We start from the raw sequence: 22557 nt of genomic DNA, 5'->3' as shown, positions 1-22557 counted from the left end.
CTCTTTTTTCTTTTAACTCTAACACATAGAATCATTTTATTTTAGTTGAAAAGTTGGTAATTAATTTTTGAATTAGTGTTATATTTTAAACTGTAAAGGGTAAAAACCAAAAGACAGATTCCTCAAAAAAATAAAATAAAATAAAATTTCATCTTTTTTTTTTAGATAGATATGGCTTTAAAGGCACATAGGAGACAATAAATATAATGCCAAATAAGGCTTTTATTTAGCTAGCATGGGATATGATGGGGGCTTGTTGTCCTCCATTGGTAAATTGTAATGTTTGCCAGGAACTTTTCTTAGCCATCTCAGTAATTTTTAAACAGACTCAAATTTTAGAAGGTGCTGTGTCTCCTACAATAGAAGTGTAATAACCTGAATGATCATCGCCTCCCTCTCAGCTCTGCTCCTTTAACAAAGCATTAAAAAATGAGACCTCCACCCAGAGTATTTGAGTTTATATTTTTTCTCTTGTCTTTTGTTGTATTGGTATGATATAAATTTCATAAAGAAATGTTGAGTGATTAATAAAGAGTTCATATTGTACTTAAAACAGACGTATTCACACAAGACGATGTAAAATTCGAGTGCTGAGAGGAATCCGAGCTTTCTTGATCTTTTAGAGTAGCTCCTCCTCTAAATCAAGTAATGTAGGCACATCTCTCATCAAGACATTTCCTTGGGTTTTGGCTGGAGAAACGGGGAAGAAGACATCTCAGGATGGTGCGAGCACTTTGCAGCCTGGGCTCAGTTGCCATGGAGCAGCCAGGCAGTGGCTCACTGTGCTTTGATCTCCATCTTCAAATCTTAGGTGCTGCTTCTGTTTTCACTCAACCTGGGGCTGAGATGAAATAAGCCTTTCTAGAGAGAAAGTCAGTTTTCAGTGACAGCAGTACGTGCATTTAAGTCATGCTCAAATCTTACTCTGCTCTGGGCTTTGTTCCCCAAGGGCCCTGAGTAGATGGTTGAGGAGGGAAGGTAAACACATTCAATTCTGTCCACTGCAGTTACCACCTGTCTGTCAGTGCTGTGGCACATCTCTCCCGGCCCTGCCCACAGGTCAGCCCGCCACAGACTCCCATTGGACCTAAGGCCACAGTGCTCAGGCCAGGCAGAGGTCAATGAAGATGCCATCATTTTTTTCCAGACACATATGCCCCAGATGTTTTGTAGAGGCTTCAGTTAGACAGTAGCTGGCTAGCCTGGAATGTCATAAAAGAAACTCTGTGCTGCATTGCCACAAGTTTAGGAATACCTTCACCAGTGCAGTCTGCTGCAGACACTTTCAGAGCCAGGCTGAGGCCCAGACTCTTGCATCTTCCTGTGCAGCTCCAGTTACTTAGTAGACACCTGTGTGCAGTCTTTTGTGTTATTTTGTGGCCAATTCAAGTCCTCTGGCCGCACTGGCAGAGGGGCTGGTTTGAGATGACAGTAGAGAGCATGGTTTTCCCGCTGGGCGTTTCTGTGCCCTTCAGAATGACAGTGATCTCATCTCAGCTAAAACTGCAGCTTGTCCTTTTCCGTTTCTCTTAGAACACTCTGGAATGCAACTTGTGCTGTAAGAGCCCATTTAAGAAAAATTAACTGAATCAGCCTTAGAATGAGAGGCAGGGAAACTACACATCCTGCCCACACCTACTTCCCTGGAAGATTTTTATCTCCAGTCCAGCTATCCTAAAAGGTCTCAGCAGCTCGCAAGGTCAGAAGGTTCAACTGTTTCAAATAGGATGCCTGAAAGTCAGGACAGGAAACTTTAGCCTGGAAACGAATAATGCTATGAAACTATGTCAACAAAAGAAATGTACAATTTTAAGTTGAATAGCAAGAGGCCTGAGCTAAAGGGGAGATGATCCAAGCTTCCTCTTACAAAAGCAACTCCAAATACATTGCTTATTTTACCTTGCAAAGTTATATTGGGGCTAAAATTGGGAAGCATATCTCTTATTATGGAATTCTTTAGGATCAAACAGTTCTTAAATTTTCTCTGAAAAGCCCTATCCCATAAAAGGAATTTGAGAGTAATATAACAAGGAATACCTCTTGTCAAGGATAAAGACATCTCCAGAGTGTTAGAGAAGATCACCCTTCTCTCTGCAGGCCAGTGTTGAGGATATCATGGGGCTCGTCCTTCAGCTCTAACATAGTGAGCAGACACTCAAATCGCATCTGCCCTAAACTTACTCTGTTAGGACCCATCACTCTCGCACTCTAAAAACAAATTGCCTACAATTGTATTCTTATTTCCAATTCGTTATAAACATGAATTTGACATAGCCTCCTTTTTCTTCCGTAAGAGTTAACCAATGCTATCCTGCTGACCTGCTGTATTCCTCAAGCAACAAACTTTGGAATCATTTTATTATTTCACTCTTTCCTTAGCCACATATAATTGGTGGCTTAAAAAAAAAAAAACTTTATTGAGCTGGCCGTGGTGGCACACGCTTGTAATCCTAGTGCTTGGGAGGCTGAACAGGAGGCTCGCGTAGGTTTGAAGCCAGCCTCAGCTACTTAGGCTCTCAGCAGCTTAGTGATATACCCTGTTTCCAAATAAAATATAAAATATGTCTGAGAGTGTAGCCCAGAGGTAGAAGGCCCCTGGGTTTCATTTTTAGTACAAAAAATTTTAAATTAAAATTAAAAAAATAAATAACTTTATTACCTGAGTTTTCCAATGTCTTTCCTTCCTCATCTCCCCTTGAAATCACCTGTACTTTTCCTCTCCCTTGTCTGAATTCACCAGCCATTTCTGCCATTGACCTAATTCATATCTACTCTTTTCAGTCTCATGGTCACAACTTAAGACAGCACAACATAAATTATTTGTTTGATCTGCACTTTTTTTTGTGGGGGGCGGGTCTGGGGATGGAACCCAGGGGCATTCTACCTCTGAGTGACACACCCTGCCCTATTTTTTATTCTTTATTTTGAAACCGGGTCTCACTGAGTTGCAGAGGGCCTCACTAAGTAGCTGAGGCTGTCTGTGAACCGCGATCCTCCAGTCTCAGCCTCCCGAATGCTGGGATTACAAGCATGAGCCACCATGCCCGGCTTGCACTGTTTTTTTTTTTTTTAAGGAACTGAGGTGCAGAGAGGTTAAGTTATTAAACATTATAAAATTAAAATGGAGCAAAGCTGGGCCAGAAGTAGTGTCACATGCCTGAAATCCCAGTACTTAAGAGGCTGAGACAGGAGGTACAGGTTCAAGGTCAGCCTCAGCAACTTAGTAAGACCTTGTTTCAATATAAAAATAAAGGAAAAAATACGACTGGGGGTGTAACTCGAAGGTAGAATATTTCTGGGTTCACTCTCCAGTACCAAAAAAAAAAAAAAAAAGAATAGCTGAGATTTGAACACTGGTACTCTAGGTCTATCCAGACTCCCCTTAACAGCTATGCTAGGATTTTTTTTAGTGCTAGGAAGTATTGAAATAAGCATAACGGTATCATGGAATCTAAGCTGTGTGGGTGCTCTGAATGGGGTTATCAGGAAAGGCCTTGTGTTAGTTCACTCTTCATTACTGTGACAAGATGCTTAGAATGCCAACTTCGAGGAGGAAATTCTTGACTCTGTGATTGCTGGACCCCATAGCTAAGGGCTGTGAGGAGGCAGAACACTGCGCCGAGGAGGGCATGGCAGAGCAAAACTGCTCACCTCCAGGCAGCTAGAACCAGAGGGAGGAAGAGGACAGAATACACCCTTCCAGGGCACACCCCAGTGACCCAATTTCTCCAACTCTACCCTACCTCCTACAGTTTCCACCACCTCCCAGGAATGCCTCAAATTCTTGCCTATCAATGGCCTCCAAAAGCCTCGCCCCTGACCCTGACCGCTGCTATGCTGGGGACCTAGGGAAACAAGCCAGGTCCAAACCAGAACAGGCCTCTAGAAAAGGGGCACTTAGCTGAGCTCTGGAGGGCAATGCCTTAAATATTTGTCCTCCTACTTCATCGTCCACCTTAGCTTTCACCACCACCCCCATCTTCCTAATTTCCCAAAGTCTATTTTAAGCAACTTCTCTAAATATCTCTGTGACATAGTCACCCATACCATAGGTTACCACTTAGTTATACACCTTCATATTGCAGGGCCATTTACCTAAAAACGCTTATGGAAGAGACAGATGAATGATTTTGTGATTATTATGTTTGTCTTATTAGTGGGACGCTATCACCTGCTAGTTTTGTATCCTTGCTCCACACTTGGTAATATTTAACATCATAGTTGTACTAAGTATATGGATTTTGGGGGGGGGGTACTGGGGTTCCTGGAAACCCTTCTACCTCCAGGCTACACTCCCAGACCTATTTTTTATATTTTTATTTGAAAACAGGGTCTCTTAAGCAAACAAGGCTGGCTTCAAACCTGTGCAATCCTCCTGTCTCCGCCTCCCAAACTCGGGGATTACAAGCGTGCGCCACCACGCCCAGCACAATATATGGATTCTTAATAACCTCAGACTTTGTCCAGGTCAGCTTTGGTTATATTTCTTTTTTTTTTTATGGTACTAGAGATGGAACCCAGGGGCATTCTACCTCTGAGCTACAACCCCAGCCCTATGTTTTATTCTTTATTTTAAAACAGGGTCTCACTGAGTTGCAAAAAGCCTCACTTAGTAGCTGAGGCTGTCCGCGAACCACATCCCCCTGTCTCAGCCTCCCAAATGCTGGAATTACAAGCGTCAGCCACCAAGCCCACCTTGGTTATATTTCATCTGTACCAGTGGTTCTCAAACTTTTGGGTCTCAGGACCTCATTATACTTAAAAATTATTAAAGACCCTAATGAGCTGTGTTTGTCAGCTGTATTTGTCAGTATTTATCACACTAGAAATTGGAGAATTTTTTTAAATACCAAAGGACATATTTCATTAGTCACAGCAATAATGTATCATACTCAGGTATCATCTGTAAATCTGCTATGTAATCACGAGGATGATACAGAGGGCGAGGAACATTTTAGTATTTTTGTGAAAGTAATTTTGACCTCATGTACCCCTGAAGAGGTCTCACGGATGCTGAGGGCCTTTTGAGCCACATCTTGAGAACTGCTGCTCTCTATAACATCACATCAGTGGCTTCATCTCTTTTCTCAGCCTTGGGTTGGTCACTGATCTGTGTGCTAGTTCTATTGCTATGAAACAGTTGCGACAAACTCAGTGCATAGGTGAAACCCAGGCAGGGTGGCGGGTGGCTCTCTGCACAGGTTCTCACAAGGCTGAGTCACAGTGGTGGCCATAATCCTCCTTCAAGGTCTTTTAGGTGGCTGCTGGCAGGATGCAGTCCTGCACCAGTGTGGGATTCATGTTGACCTGTTTTTTCTAATGCTCATCTTTTTTTTTTTTTTTTTTTTGGTGGCACTGGGGGTGGAACCCAAGGGCTTTCTACCTCCAGGCTATACTCCCAAACCTATATTTTATTTGGAAACAGGGTCTCACTAAGTTGCTGAGAGCCTCACTAAGTATCTGAGGCTGGCTTTGAACCTGTGCGATCCTCCTGTCTCCGCCTCCCAAGCCTGGGGATTACAAGCGTGCGGCACCACGCCCAGCTGGTCTTTTTATTTATTTATTTATTTATTTTTGAAACAGGGTCTCACTGAGTTGTGAAGGGCCTCACTAAGTAGCTGAGGATGTCCACGAACCACGATCCTCCAGTCTCAGCCTCCTGAATGTAGGGATTACAAGTGTGCACCACCACGCCTTGTTCCCACCCATTCTTAAGTCTAGGCGATTGTACAGATTGTATACCATGGAGTAGCATGCTAAAGTCCATAAGAGACTTCAGCCAACCACAATCTGACATTTTTTGTTCTAGAAAAAAATTATTTAATCTTCATTCGAACCTCTAAGTTATACCTCTAGCCCTTTTTTTATTTTTTATTTAGAAACAAGGTCTTGCCGGACGCTTGTAATCCCCGCGCATGGGAGGCGGAGACAGGAGGATCACGCTGGTTCGGAGCCAGCCTCGCTGGCTTAAGAGACCCTGTTTCCAAATTTTAAAAATATATAAAATAGGTCTGGGAGTGTAGCTCGGAGGTATAAGGGCTTCCAGGAACCTCAGTACCACAAAAGAGAGAGAGAGAGAGAGAGAGAGAGAGAGAGAGAGAGAGAGAGAGAGGAAGAGAGAGAGAGAGAGAGAGAGAGAGAGAGAGAGAGAGAGAGAAAGAGAGAGAGAGAGAGAGAGAGAGAGGGGGGGGGGAGGGAGAGAGAGAGGAAGAGAGAGAGAGAGAGAGAGAAAGAAAGAGAGAGAGAGAGAGAGAGAGAGAGAGAGAGAGAGAGGGAGAGAGAGAGAGAGAGAAAGAGAGAGAGAGAGAGAGAGAGAAAGAGAGAGAGAGAGAGAAAGAAACAAGGTCTTGCTCGATTGCTGAGTCTCACTAAGTTGCTGAGTCTGTTCTCAAACCTGTAGTCCTATTTCAGTCTTCCAAGTACTGGGGTTACAGATGTGCACCCCCTACAGCTGGCCCTCTTTTTTAATATGAGAAATTTATGTTTCTCCCAAACAAATCATTTTCTAGAAAGGTACTTAACTTTTCTGTAAAATAGGCAGAATATCAGTACCTACTTCAGAGTTGTTGTTGTGAACCTTCTACTAGATGATACCTGTCCTGCCTCTAACACAGAACCAGCCACATAGAGAGCCCTCAGTGGGCTTATCTCTGTCATTGGTGGTTTCCTGGTATGTGAATGGTCTAAAGAAGAGCTCTCAGCTGGGTGTGGTGGCCCATACTTGTAATTTCAGTACTTAGGAGGCTGAGACAGGAGGATCATAGGTTCGCAGCCAGCCTCAGTAACTTGTGAGGTAGTGAGACCCTGTTTCAAAATAAAGAATAAAAATAGGGCTGCGGGTGTTGCTCAGAGGTAGAATGCCTCAATCTCCAGTTTCAGGGAGAAAAAAAAGAAAATAAAAGCTCTCAAACTAAGCACAGGACCACTTCCTACCCTCTGGGATGGCATTAATGAAACACAACATATGTATTTCCAAGGGCATAGAGAAACTGAAATCTTCACATATTGCTGGCAGAAATATAGAAAATGATAGCAACTGTGAAAAACAGTTTGGCCATTCTTCAAAAATTCAAACATAAATTTACCATATAGCCCAGCAATTCTACCCATCGGTGTATACCCCAGAGAACTTAAAACATATAGTCACACAAAACCTTGTACATAAATGTTTGTAGCATCATTTACATAGTCTCCAAAGCATGGAAACAACCCACATATTAACCAACTAGTGAATGGAAAAACAAAATGTACCAGGTATATCCCTACAATGGAATATTAGTCACAAAAGGGAATAATAATACCGGCTATATAACATAGATGAACCTTGAAAGCACTGTGCTAAGCCAGGCATGGGGCACACACCTATAGAATCCCAGTGCTGGGGAGGCTGAGACAGGAGAAGTACGAGTTCAAGCAAGGTCAGCCTCAACAACTTAGTGGAGGCCTTTTGCAATGCTGTGAGACTCTGTTTCAAAATAAAAAATAAAAAGGGCTGGGGGTATTGCTCAGAGGTACAGTGCTTCTGAGTTCAATCCCCAGTAACAAAAAAAAAAGAAAAAGAAAGAAAAAAAAAAGAGAAGGCACTATGCCAAGTGAAAGGAGCCAGCCACAAAGACCACATATTGAATGATTGCATTCATATAAAATGTCCAGAGTAGGCAAAGCCATAGACAGAAACTTGATTAGTGGTTGCCAGGGGCAGTAGAAGGGGGCATAGAGAGTCAGGTCCTAACAAGTATGGGTTTATTTTGGGAGTAATGAAAATAGCCTGGAATTAGATGGTGGTGATGGTTGTAAAACTCTATGAATACACTAAAAACCACTAGATTGTACACTGGATGAATTTTATGGCATGCAAATTACATCTCAATGAACACTATCATCAATAGTAATCAATGTATATATATTTGCGAATATATATATAGATGAACAAAGACAAAACCAACACAAACAGCCAGGAAGTGACTCTAGAAAGTGTTTTTATTTATTGTGATTGCATTTCTGCCTATGACCAGAGACATAACAAAGGCTGGGAGTGTGCTCAAGACAGAAAATGGCTCTTGCAGAAGGCCGAGTAAGACACGAGTAAGCTGGGCATGAGGTACATATTGCAATCCCAATACTTGGAGGCTGATATGGGAGAATCACAGGTTCAAGGCCAGCCTCAGCAAGTTAGTGAGACCCTGTTTCAGAATTTAAAAATTAAATAAAATAGTGCTGGGAGTGTAGCTTGGGTAGAAGGTCCTCAGGCTTGATCCCCATTCAGAGAGAGAGAGGGAGAGAGAGAGAAGTGGTGGGGGGGCACAGGGAGGGAGGGAAACCTAGTGAGAGGACCCAGAAGAATAAGATGAGCTCAGCATGAAATAACCCCATCACCTCATAAACAGGCCTCATTAAAGGGCCTCACACCAACAAAGACCCTCCTGCCCTTCTGAGCCAGGATGACCGAGGTGTAGTGTACTGTTCCAAGTCAGCCTTCCACAGGCTTTTCTGCAACTATGACCTGGCCACTTCCCAAATTAAGAGGTAGAGTGTGATTGCTCTGTCTTCAGTTTGAACTGACTTTGCCTACATCTGCACTTGCTTGGCCACTGGGATACAGCTGAAGCCACACTCTGACTTGGTGTCTTGACAGGCTTTCTCTCTTGAGGAATGCCCCCGCAGAGCCCAGCTACCACACTGTGAGAAACCCAAGCCACACGGAGGGGCCATGTGTAGGGGCTGGGTTGACCGTTGCATCTCAGTAGGACTGAGTTGTCTCCATGCAGATGCCAGGCAAGTGAGGAGAGAAGGCTCAGAAGGTCCCAGCCCTGCCGATGGACTCACTCCTGGCTTCTATGGTCTTCCCAGCTGCTGCCAGACCTAGTAAGCAGAGGAAGGCCCTTCTGTATGTGTCTGTGCCCATGACTGCCCATACAGAGCCCATGAGCAGGATTAAATGGGGGCTGTTTTCCACCTCTAAATTTGGAGGTAATTTGTTATAAAACAATAGGTAATAAGAAAAACAAACTTTCAGAAGAAGTCAGCTTCCCCACCACCTCCACCACCATCACCACAAAGATTGGTTATTTCAGCTTAACATTAGAAGAGGAAGCAATTTCTCAACCCCCAAGGCAAAAGGGAGATGTATTTCTACACCATGGATAGGAAAAGGGTTTTACATTTTTTTCTCCTTGCTCCTTGGCCTGCAGGCAGCCTTGAAACAGAAACCAATAGATTCTTTTAAATCATTTAACCATATGCAGATGAATAAGCAAATGGTTGGACATGATTCCTAATCTCTTTTCCTTTCCTGTATAACTGAGAATTTTTTTCCACTCTAATAAACTTGAGCATTTAAACAGAAGTCATGTGTCACATAAATGACGATTCGCAGCAAGAATGTAAAAAAGGAGGTCACTGCTGAGTGTGGAGCTTTGATTGATGCCCAAACCATCCATCTGAAAATAAGAGCAATGTTTCTGGAAGAGAAATGGGAAATATTTTTTTCTGTCTAACTTGGAATCCTCCCCCAACCCCAGTCTTTTTAGGATAATGATTTCAAATTCAGTGACTAAAGAAAACTGTTTCAAGTTTTGGGCTTAGCTCCGGTGACTAAAATGCAGTAATCTCCCTACAACATCAGATATGGCCACCCTCCCCATTTCTGGGCCCCTGTGTGGGTTGCCAACCCTCAGAATGTACAATCTGAGACTAGCGCAAGAATCAGACCAAAAGAAAACCAAGCAGCAGGAGGAGAAGGAATGGAGAAATCTGGAATGACAGTCTCTTTGTGCCTTTCAAAAAAAAAAAGGAAAAGAAGTTTTATTCTTCAAAGAAAAGAAAAACAAGGCTTTTATGGAAATACCAATACAGAGTTGGCAGAAATTCAGCAAGGAATAAAATGTATCTTAAATGGTCCTTTATTCAATTCTAGTATGGCAGGCAAATTAAAAGAGGTTCAATTTTCAAACTGATTTGCCTTGAATTATCTGGTCCTAAAACCATGCCAAGCATCTAAAAGGGGCCCGTGTTTTTGGTCCACTGACAACTCAGTTGAACAAGCTGAGTCTAAAGCTTCTAGATGAAGAGAAAGCCGACACTGTTTTCATCAAAATCTTGCAGAAAACAAAATATTTGTGGGTGAAATGATAAAAGGTCTGAAACTGGACCTAAAATCCATTGCCAGGGTGGGGAAGAAAGTGTGTGTGTGTGTGTGTGTGTGTGTGTGTGTGTGTGTGTGTGTGTGTATGTTTACTGGGAGTTGAACCCAGGAGTATTCTACCTCCAAGCTATACCCCCAACCCTTCTTTTATATTTATACCTAGAATCTCCCTAGGTTGTTGAGAGTCTCACTACTTTGCTGAGGCTGTCCTTGAATCTATACTCCTGTCTCAGCCTCCTAAGTACTGGGATTACAGGCGTGTTTTATCACACCTAGCCTACTATACTAGGGAAGGAAGAATTTATAGATGACACAGAATCAGCCATGAAGGATTGTTGGGGCAGCAGGGTGGGCAATGGATCCAAGGGGAACCTTTACACCACACAAACCTACCCTGTTCTTTCTATCTTCATATATGTTTAAGCATTTCTGTAATTTAAAATTCTAAAAGCACTCGTCATGTAAAAAATCTTCGGACGCTAAAAAGCCAAAAAATATGCTCATAAAATAAAGTTCTAAAAGAAGAACAAGAAAAGCCATGTAAAAGCCTGGGACAGCGGTGCATGCCTGTAATCCCAATGACTGGGGGATCGAGGCAGAAGGCTCACAAGTTCAATGACAGCCTGAGCAACATAACTAGACTTTGTCTCAAAATAAAAAGAGCCTGGGTATAGCTCAGTTGTAGGGTACCCCTGGGTTCAATCCCCCTTGAAGAAGAGCAGGAAGAAGAACCACCACTTAAGAATTACTTTTAGCTGGGTGTGGTGGCACACGTTTGTAATCCCAGCATTTGGGAGACTGAGACACGAGGATTGCAGTTTGAGGACAGCCTCAGCTACTTAGGGAGGCCCTTTGCAATTCACTGAGATCCTGTTTCAAAATAAAGACTAAAAAATAGGGCAGGGGGTATAGCTCAGAGGTAGAATGCCCCTGGTTTCTGTCCCCAGTACGTAAAAAAAAAAAATTACTTTTATGTTATGTTAACTCATGGGGGGGGGTCAGTCTGCAAATTTTATTCCTGAACTTTTTTCTGACTTGAAATTCTCAGGCTTAGACCTTTTAGTACACAGGGACAAGTACCAAATGTCACCTATTCTTTTTTTTTTTTTTTTTTTGCAAGTTTGGGGATGGAACTCGGGCATTTTACCTCTGAGATACACCCCCAACACTATTTTTTATTCTTATATTTTGAAACAGGGTCTCACTAAGTTGCAGAGGGCCTCACTAAGTAGCTGAGGCTGTCCGCGAACCGCGATCCTCTGGTCTCAGCCTCCTGAATGCTGGGATTACAAGTGTGGGCCACCACGCCCGGCTCGAATGTCACCTATTCTTTTTCCCTGCAAGGGCAGTACTCTTGGTTGTACTGTAAATATTTGAGGTGTTCCAACATCAGCCTGACAAGACCTTCAGAGAAAGCTTAAGGACAATGACTCCCTTTGAAGGTTCCCCTTTCTCCCTCACTTGGGACAAAAGATGGTGATAACTCAGGTCACCCGTGGGGACCATGGATATTAAGGTTGCGGCTGATCTCCAACCACATTTCTGCTGCTGGAGAGATTATCTTGTGGGGCAAAGGGAGCAGGGCGGGTGGTGAGAGTCCCAGGGACAGCTACAGGCTTTGGCACCAGTGTGTATGTCTAATTGTCTAACCGTGATTAACATTCATATTTTGGTGTTTTGGTTTCATCACCACATAACATGAAGGATTTGAACAAGATCGTCCTTAGCGCCTTTCAACAACAGTAACTACTGCCACCATGCTAATACTAATAGCCACCATTTCCTGAGTGAGTGCTAGCGACAAGGACTGCACACACATATCATCACTGAATCCTTGGATCCAAGCCCTGCACTTCAGAGACCCCCACTTAGCACTTCTCTATCTATGGGGGCACAAGGGTATGACCCCATAGTTTTCTAGCCCAAACTCTGACTGCCCAGAACCCCAAAATTTCCTACCTCGGTGTTCCAAGGACGCTTCTAGGGCTGGCATGAGCCTCTTGTCCCATAGAATACAGGTGAATGGCACCTAGGGCTCAGAGTGGCAAAGGTTGCAGTGGGGAGTCCTGTGGAAGGAGTTGAGACCTGCGGGTCGAGGTGGATCCTGCATAGGAGAGTCCTCAGAATATAAGGAAAAGGGGAAATGGCTGTGAGCAGGGCTTTTGTTGGCACTCTTGTCCGGGGTCCTATAAATGTTAGGGGTAGACTTACTGGGGTAATATTATTGTTACCATGGAGACACAAAGCTTGAGGGTTTTGCCTAGGGTGGCAGGGCTGGTTAGTGTCAGAGCCAGAACACAGAGCCTTTGTCCTTAGGATCCCATGCTCTTTCTTAGCTTTCCTGCCACCAGGCAACAAAACCCCAGACCCCTCCAGGCTGTCCCCGGACACAGACAGACCTGAAAACCTGTCCTCTATCAGTTGAGTTGCTTTTTTACTCCTCCCAACCTTACTGGTGCCAAATAAGGATGTGGCAGGCAGCAATGGTACAAAGCCTCCTCCAGAAAAAATTACCATGGGAAGTTGATTCAACAGGAAAATATTTGATGCAAGAGAATGACAGTTAATCCTAGGATTTCACTTTTTGTTCTGAACTTCTGACCTACAGCTGCTGGTGCAGCCACAGAATTCCAAGAAGGTAACTTAGCAAGATCTTAACCTTGTTGAACAAGTGTGTAGCCAATCCAATAAGGAGTTCTTTGTGTATTTGCTTTAAACTCTAAAACCAGGAAATTACTTTTGAGATGTTAGGACCCCCACCTTCCCTCCAAGGACATCCTGAGGCACAGAAATAAACTCCAGTCAAACATACTTTCAATTACTATTTGTAATAAAACATCCAGCAAATTATAGGTAATTTGAAAGAACAAATTTCTGGAAAAAGCTATAAAAATATTATAATATTTTTAGAAGGCATAATCTGCTGTACTCAATACCAAGTAATCAGTTTGGTTATGTTTTGGCTACTAACCACAAATATCTAAAGTTAGTAATCATAATAACAGCTGATAGTATTGAGCACTTAAGTCATAGACACAAATTTTAGTCTTTTACAATTTTTTTTTTTTTTTTTGGTGGTACTGGGGGTGGAACCCAGAGGCTTTCTACCTCCAGGCTATACTCCCAGACCTATTTTATATTTTATTTGAAAACAGGGTCTCACTAAGTTGCTGAGAGCCTCACTAAGTAGCTGAGGCTGGCTTCGAACCTGTGCGATCCTCCTGTCTCAGCTTCCCAAGCGCTGGAATTACAAGCGTGCGCCACCACACCTGGCTATTAACTGAATCTTCACAACAACCATAGGAACTAATATTATTATTTCTTACTTAGCAATGAGAAAACAGAGTAAGTTTGGAAGTAAGATTATACACAAAGGTTTTTTGTTTTTTTTGTCTTGTTTTCTTTGCAGTAATAGGGATTAAACTCAGTCAGCAGCTCTCAACCACTGATCCCCTTTTTATTTTGATACAAGGGCTCACTAAATTGTCTAGGCTGGCCTTGAACTTTCAATCCTCCTACCTCAGCTTCCAGAGTAGCTAGAATTACAGCTTGCACTACCACACCTGGCTCACAGTGATGTTTTCAAAGTGCTATTAATAAAAGAAAAATAAAGGGATAACCTAAATTAGAAAATATTTAATGAATTATGTTATGTACAAGACTATTGTGCAACCGTTAAATTTATGTTCTCAGCATGCCTGTAGTCCTAGCTACTTGGGAGACTGAGGTAGGTGGATAGTTTAAGCCCAGGCAGGGTGAGACAAACCTTTGATAACATAATGAGACCCTATTTAACAAAACAAAACAAAAGAATACAAAAATCATATTTCTTTTCTTTTTTTTTTTTTTTTTTTTTTTTTTTTTGGTTGTACTAGGGGTGAAACCCAGAGGCTTTCTACCTCCGGGCTATACTCCCAGACCTATTTTTATAGTTTTTTATTTGGAAACAGGGTCTCACTAAGTAGCCAAGGCTGGCTTCGAACCTGTGTGATCCTCCAGTCTCAGCCGCCCAAGCACAGGGATTACAAGCATGCGCCACCATGCCCGGCCCATATTTCTTTAAAATGTTTTTTGATTTATGCATTGTAGTCATACATCTTAATAGGATAAAAGACTTGTGGAGACATACATGCACACATCATCCAATTAGCCCATACCCAATCTCCACCCCATTACCTCCCTTTCCCATGCTTGGCCTAGTGATTGACTTTGATATGTTTAAGTACATCATGTGCTTTTGAGAGTTTCCCTCTTCCCCCCTCCCATCCCCTCAGTTAGGTCGCCTCATTTGCTCCTCCATAGGATCTCCTTCTTCATCTACAGTTCCTCCTCTTACCCATTTCTCCCTAGCTTTCAAATATTAGGGAAAGCATCCAATTTCTTCTTTTTTGTGACTGACTAATCTTACTTAGCATAATGTCCTCCAGTTCAAACCATTTCCCTGCAAATAATGTAACTGTGTTTTTCTTTATGGCTGAGTAAAATTCCATTGTGTACATATCCCACAGTTTTGTAATCCATTCATCTGTTGATGGACATCTTGGCTGGTTCCATAGTTTGGCAATGGTGAATTGTGCAGCTTTGAACAATAAATGCATGAAAAAATGGTCAACATCATTAGCAATCAGAGAGATACAAATCAAAACTACCCTGAGATTTCACCTAACTCCAACTAGAATGGCAATCATTCAAAACACAAACAACAACAAATTCTGGTGAGGATGTGGAGAAGTGGGAACTCTAAAACATTGTTGGTGGGATTGCAAATTAGTGCAACCACTTTGGAAAATGGTATGGAGGATCCTCAGAAGAAAGGGAACGAACTTACCATTTGATCCAGCAATACCACTTCTGGGTATCTACCCAAAAGAAAGGAAACCAAAAATCATATTTCTGAAGAATATTTAATGACATTAAAAAATACTTAAATTATCACATTAAGTGTATTTTTTTCCTGTACTAGGAATGGAACCCAGGGCCATTCTACCTACAAGCTACACTCCAAGTCCTATTTTGGTCATTTTATTTTTTTAAAAAAGGGTCTCACTGAATTGCGAAGGACCTTTCTAAGTAGCTGAGGCTGTCCAAGAACTGCAATCCTCTGATCTTCACCTCCTGAATGCTGGGATTACAAGCATGTACCACCATGCCTGGTCATTAAGTGTAGTGTGTGTGTGTGTGTGTGTGTGTGTGTGTGTGTGTGTGTGTGTTACTGAGGGTGGAACCCAGGGGCTTTTCCACCTCTGGGCTATACTCCCAGACCTATTTTATACTTTATTGTGGAAACCAGGTCTCACTAAGTTGCTAAGAGCCTCACTCAGTAGGTGAGACTGGCTTTGAACCTGTTTGATCCTCCTGTCTCAGCCTCCCAAGCGCTGGGATTACAAACGTGCACCACCACGCCTGACTAAATGTATTTTAAAAGACACAAAAAGTGTCTATAATTGGCACTATTTGAAAATCAGTTAAAATATATGAAATATTAAAACTGTCTATCTCTGAGTTGAATAATTATTTATAAAGTATATTCCTTAATGTTTAAATTCTATTTTGAGCAGGGCACAGGTACGTGCCTATAGTCTGAGTACCTGGGAGGCTGAAACAAGAGAATCACAGGTTTGAGGCCAGGCTTAGCAACTTAACAAGATTCTTAGCAATTTAGTGAGGCCCTGTTTCAAAACAAAAAAGAAAAAGGGCTGGGAGTATATCTCAGAGGTAAATTGCCTCTAGGTTGTATCCATAGTACCAAAAATAAAATAAAATAAAATCTATGTTTATCATGAATTATAACATAATGAGTGAAAATGATAATTTTTTTCTTTTTTTTGGGGGGGTGATACTGGGATTGAATTCAGAGTCATTCAACCTCCCAGCTCTACCCCCAGCCTTTTTTCTTTTTTGTTTTGAAACAGGGTCTCAGGCTTTATTGCCCAACATAGGGCTACCTGCTTGGTCTTGAACACACAGCAGAACAAGATAACCAAAGGCAAATGAGCTATTTCAGGGGTAACAAAAAGGAGCTATACTAAAGCCATTTATATAATGCTTCCTCTTTTAAATTCACAAAAAATATGACACCAATACCCAAAGCTCTCTCCAGTTAAGTCCTTATAAGATGCCGTAAAATTAAACCTGTTGTTCTTGAGGTTCTACAGGTCCGGGATCATCAGACACACAAAAAGTGGAGGTTCCTATTTCTGTAAACTCCCAGAAGATCTGAATCTGTTCAAAATTCTATAGACCAAACAAACAAAACAAGCCTGTTTACGCTAAAAACAACATGCTTGATTTTTTTCAGGCTTTGTGCCCCAAGGACTTTTCACCACATGACTCATGATCTACTGTAAATGGGTTGGCTACCTGGCTTCCAGTTTAAAAAGCTGGCAGGTGAATGGCCCAAGAGAGAGGGCCATGAAAAAACAAGATGACAAGATGTCTGGGTTATTATATAATGTACTAATGTATCAGTTTTTCACACAGATGCCCACCAGACCACCAGGAATGACTCTGAACCAAGATAACCAGGTTCCTTCAGCCCTCCAGCTCCAGATGAAGAATTCCTTCTTTCATGGTCCCTTAGATCATTCACCCCCAGACTCTAAACTGCAATACTCCCACAGCACCCTCTACCAGCTTGAAGCAGCTAGAGTGGTTTTCACCCCATATCCTTAGCAGCAGTTAGGGCCCCTTGATTAGATGGAGGACAGCAACACAAGCTGGGCAGAGGGCCCAGAAACAGGAGGGATTTAAAAAAAAAAAAAAAAAGGCCATTTGCATCACTTTCCATGAGGTGGGGGGAGGTAAACAGGAAGGTGGGCACCAGGAAGTCAGGGCCCACCAGCCCACAAGATAACAGTTCAAATGAAAGATTGAAATTCTGAAAAATCGATTGGTTCCCCCAAGCTCAATCTGACCAATCAAAAAAGCCAGCCAGCCATGGTGGCACGTGCTTGTAACCCCAGTACTTGGAAGGCTGAGACAGGAGGATCACAGGTTTGCAACCAGCCTCAGCTACTTAGTGAGGCCCTCCACAACTTAGTGAGACCCCGTTTTTAAATAAAAAAAATAAAATAGGACTGGGATGTATTTCGGGGGTTGAATGCCCCTGGATTCAATCCCCAGTATAAAAAAATAAAATAAAATAGCAAATGAGAAACCTCAGTAAGGTTTAAAAGCCCATCCATAAGAGCTTCATTTGTTACTGTTTTTCTGAGACTCTCCCCTTGAATGAGAGAAGCTGCTTTTGTCTTTTATCTTTCCCTGACTTAAAATAAACTTTCATATTTCCATTGGAAGGAAGGAAGGAAGGAAGGAAGGAAGGAAGGAAGGAAGGAAGGAAGGAAGGAAGGAAGGGAGGAAGGGAGGAAGGAAGGGAGGAGGAAGGGGGTCTTGCTAGGTTGCTGAGAGTCTCAACACGTTGCTGAGGCTGGCCTCTAACATGTGGATCTTTCTATCTCAGTCTCCCAAGTCCTGGGATTCCTGGTGTGTGCCACCACACTGAGCAAGATTTTTTTTTTCAGTACTAGGAATGGAACCCAGGGGCAGCCTACTTCCAAGCGACACTCCCAGCCCTATTTTCTTATCCTTTATTTTGAAACAGGGTCTCACTAAGTTCCAGAGGGCCTCACTAAGTAGCTGTGGCTGGCCATGAACCTGTGATCCTCCTGTCTCAGCCTCCCAAGTACTGAGATTGTAAGCATGCACTACCACACCCAGCTTTGGCAATTGTGTGTGTGTGTGTGTGTGTGTGTGTGTGTGTGTGTGTGTGTGTGTTACTAGGGATGGAATCTAGGGGCATTCTACCTCTGAGCTGCACCCCAACCCATTTTTTATTAATTTATTTTAAGATAGGGTCTAACAGAGTTGCAAAGGCCTCACTAAGTAGCTGAGGCTGGCCGTAAACCTTCATCCTCCTGTCTCAGCCCAAATGCTAAGATTACAAGCATGCACCACCATGCTTGGCTCTCGGGCAAGATTCTTTAAAGTGGATTCCTGTAAGCCAGAACCTCAGTGGTATAAAAATGGGAAATATAACTTCTAAGAAATGCTATATTGGCAAGTATAAAAATAAACTAGATGTACTTATTTAACGAATACATGTCCGGTGCATGCTGTTTTGTGTACACATTACACAATATCTCCCTTGCTCCTCGCAGGGTGCTGAGAGGTGTTGGTAGCATTAGTTCCCAATTTCTTTTTCTTTTTTTAGGGGAGTCATTCTACCACTGAGCTACACCCCCAGCCCTTTTTAATTTTTAATTTTTTTTTTTCGGTGGTACTGGGGTTCCTGGAAGCCCTTCTACCTCCGGCTACACTCCCACGGACTACACTCCCAGACCTATTTTTGTACTTTTTTATGTGGAAACAGGGTCTCTTAAGCCAGCGTGGCTGGCTTCGAACCTGTGTGATCCTCCTGTCTCCGCCTCCCAATCGCGGGGATTACAAGCGTGCGCCACCACGCCCGGCTAATTTTTAATTTTTTGTTGTTGTTTTTTTGCGGGTCTGGGGATGGAACCCAGGGGCATTCAACCTCCGAGCTACACCCCTGCCCTATTTTTTATTCTTTATTTTGAAACCGGGTCTCACTGAGTTGCAGAGGGCCTCACTAAGTAGCTGAGGCTGTCCGCGAACCGCGATGCTCCGGTCTCAGCCTCCCAAATGCTGGGATTACAAGCGTGTGTCACCACACCCGGCTAATTTTTAATTTTTAAAGTGTCTCACTAAGTTGCCAAGGCTGGCCTCACACCTGAGATCCTCCCATCTCAGCCTCCCAAGAGCTGGGATTAAAGGCATACAACACTACACCTGGCTTAGCTCTCATTCTTCAACAAAGTTCGGAGGCTGTGACTTTTCCAGGGATCCACAGATTGGCATGCGGTCAAGCCAGAGCTGAAATCTTTGAACATTTATTCACAAGAGCAGCATCTGTGAGCACGGACTCAGTGCACAGGCCAAAGCAGAAATATGTTGGATTAACCACATTCCAACTCACTCAACCTGAGGGTAAATAAGTATGGACGTGGGCAAAAAGAGCCTGGTGCCAGTTTGTGGGAAGACCAGTGTGATAGGAATGAGGAGACTGGGGTCTAGTCTTGGGTCTGCCATTAGCTAGGTCTGAGGGCAAATGTTTTGACCTCGCTGGGCCTGTTTGTCCTTTGGGTACGACACACCTGGGCCTGAGCTTGATGGGCCCAGTGGTCACTGGCCTGTATTGTCAAGTGCCAAAATCCTCTAAACATAACTCCACAGGCTTTGAATAGCAATGTTGATTTTTACTGAAGATCTATTTTAGGGAAAGTGAAGAGGGAAGTGCCTTACATATCACAGGCAAAAATTCTTAAGGTTTGCTTGAAATACTACCCTCCCCATTCCCTTTGATTCTGCCAGCTGCCCAAATCTTTCTCCTTCTCTCTCTCTCTCTTTCTCTCTCCCTCCCTCCCTTTTTCCCTTTAAAAAGAACATGTTTACCTTTCCTTTCTCCACCACACTCAATACTTCCTCCTTTCTACTTCCATTCAACAAATATTTTATGATGTGCCTATCATTTCCCAGGACTACTGTAAAGGACAGAACAGTGAACTCCACATTCCTTCCCCTTCTTATACACAGTAATCTAATCTGGTCTTAGATTCTCAAATTTGCATCCATGTGAAAGCAAACTGGGAACATACAGGACATTTAAATTCTAACGTGTGTGTGTGTGTGTGTGTATGTGTATGCGTGTTACTTATAAAATAAGAAGTAAGTACTTCTTGCTCCCAAAAGGCCTTCTAGCTCTATTTTATTAAAATAATTCTATGATTTTATTAAATTAAATCAACAATCGTATTTCCTTTAACATGACTGATAATAATTATAACCAGCCAGGTGTGGTGGCACACCCCTGTAATCCTGGTACTTGGGAGGCTGAGATAGGATGATCGCAGATTTGAGGACAGCCTCAGCAACCAGTGTGAGTCTCAGCAACCTAGTAAGACCTTGTTTCAAAACCAAAACAAAACTTCATAAAGGACTGGGGGTGGGTGTAGCTCAAAGGTAGAATGCCCCTGAGTCAATCCCCAGTACCATAAAAAAAATTATAACCAAAATATATTGGGTACTCAGAGTGCCCCACAGCACTGTATTAATTACATTTAATCCTCACAATCCAGTGAACTGTAGGTATTATTCCTAGTTCACTTTTCTTGACAAGGAAATGACCCTTGTCCGGTCTCCAGACCCAGGCAGCCTGACTGTCAAGGCTGTGCTTGGAGCCTCTGTGCTCACTGTGACCCTGTCCTGCTCTGCCCTTTCTCCAAAGCGTGGTATCGGTGTGAGGATTGATATGGTGCCAAAATCTCTTTTACTGTTTCGTTTTCTCAGGATTTTGCCCTCTGCAAGAGTACAATTGGAATCAGTTTTATTAATAAATCATAATTTCATCAGTAGACATCTACGGCACATGCCAGGCACTATAACAATGTTGTAGATTCATTATGAGGATTAAGAAAGTATCTATGTTAAAATTCTGATGGCTCAGATAATATAAATCCAGCTCAAAAATAATTTTGATTCATATATAAACAAAGTCTAGGAGTCAATCCAATTTCAAAGCCTGATGATTTGAAAGCTCAAATAATGCCTCATTTTTGCCTCCCTTCTTGGCTGTGCTCCTCTCTTCCTGGCTTCATTCTATGTGCAGGCTCAGGCTTTCTCTACTTGGCAAGCAGGACAGTAACCCAAAGCCTCAAGTCCACATCCTCTCCAATTCAGCAACTCCAAAAGACAATGGATCTCTCTCCCTCTCTCTCCCCTCTCTCTCCCCCCTCTCTCTCCCTCTCTTCTCTCTCTCTCCTCTCTCCTCTCTTCTCCTCTCCCCTCTCCCCCCTCCTTCCTCTCTCTCCTCTCTCCTCTCTCTCCCCTCTCCTCCCCTCTCCTCCCCTCTCCTCCCCTCCCCTCCCCTCTCCTCCCCTCCCCTCCCCTCTCCTCTCCTCTCCTCCCCTCCCCTCCCCTCCCCTCCCCTCCCCTCCCCTCCCCTCCCCTCCCCTCTCCTCCCCTCCCCTCCCCTCCCCTCTCCTCTCCTCTCCTCTCCTCTCCTCTCCTCTCCTCTCCTCTCCTCTCCTCTCCTCTCTATCATCCACCACTTGGCCCAGCCATCAAAAACCTTTTAATTTAGTTGAGGAAACAAAGATAGGTGAAGAAAAAAAAATAATGCGAAGAAACATATGCTTGCCCAGTGCATGAAGCCCTGTAAGAAAACATCACTCTAAGTTGAAGACAGAAGTCACAGGACCAGAAATGCAGAACCAACCTTCTCTGCTCCCCACAAGTCCTCTGAAGCTAGCTGGCTCCCCCAAAGTTCTTGTTTGGCCTCCTCGTGTCACTGTCGCCTAGTGTCAGTCTCACCGATGGTGATGGGAACGGGAGAGAGGCCCACTGGACAAAATGGTAAAGCAATGAGATTCCCACTCAGATCACAGCAAATGCCTTTTTCATCAGAACAAGCAGAGTGAATGGGAGCTGGCCATTTGGTGAAGCATGTGGTGTAAGACCTAGAAAGGGAGTGTTTGCCTAGCGTGCCTACGAAGGCCCTTTGTGGTGGAAAGGGGCCAAGAAAAGAAAAACCAGCTTAGAGGAAAATAGAAGGAAAATAATTCTGAAATCAAACTGTATCTTCTTGCTGAACTTGTGGAGTAATAATACAGCCTTTCCCAGTCATCAAGCACTCTTATACAGTGTTGATGGAGTTGTAAATGAGCACAACCATTAGAGAGATCAACATGGAGGTTCCTCAGAATTCTTGGAGTAGAACCACTCTGTGATCCAGCTATGGCACTCCTTGGTATCTTAAAGTCAGAATACTATAGTGATACGTGCATATCCATGTTCACAGCAGCACATGATAGCCAATTGATGGAACCAAGCTTGGTACCCATCAACACTGAGTGAGTAGAGGAAATGTGAGCTGGGCAGGGTGGTGCACACCTGTAATCCTAGTAAGCTGACTTTGTTTCAAAAATAAAAAATAAATGTTATAAAAGGGCTAGAGGTGTAGCCTGGAGGCAGAATGCCTCTGGGTTCAATCCCCAATACTCCCTGGAAAAAGAAAACATGGTATGGACACCCAATGGAACAAAATCATGTCATTTTCAGGAAAATGAATGAAATTAGGGGATATTATGTTAAGCGAGATCAGCCAGTCTCAGAAAGTCAAGGGTCATATGTCTTCTCTCATGCATGGAAGCTAGGAGTGGGATGTAGCAGCACATACACTGAGAGATGTGTGTCTGAAGATATCACTTGGAATCTCACTGTGATGTATAATTCCAGTGCACCAACAAAATATAATAACAACAACAACAATAAAAATAACAATATACCCTTGATTTGATGGAGACAGTGCCATTCATGATACTGTTTAGAGAAGTAACCTG

This window comes from Muscardinus avellanarius (genome assembly GCF_963383645.1).
Source record: "Muscardinus avellanarius genome assembly, chromosome: 3".
Classification (NCBI taxonomy): domain Eukaryota; kingdom Metazoa; phylum Chordata; class Mammalia; order Rodentia; family Gliridae; genus Muscardinus; species Muscardinus avellanarius.
The sequence above is the reverse complement of the archived record's forward strand: the minus strand, read 5'-3'. Positions refer to the sequence as shown.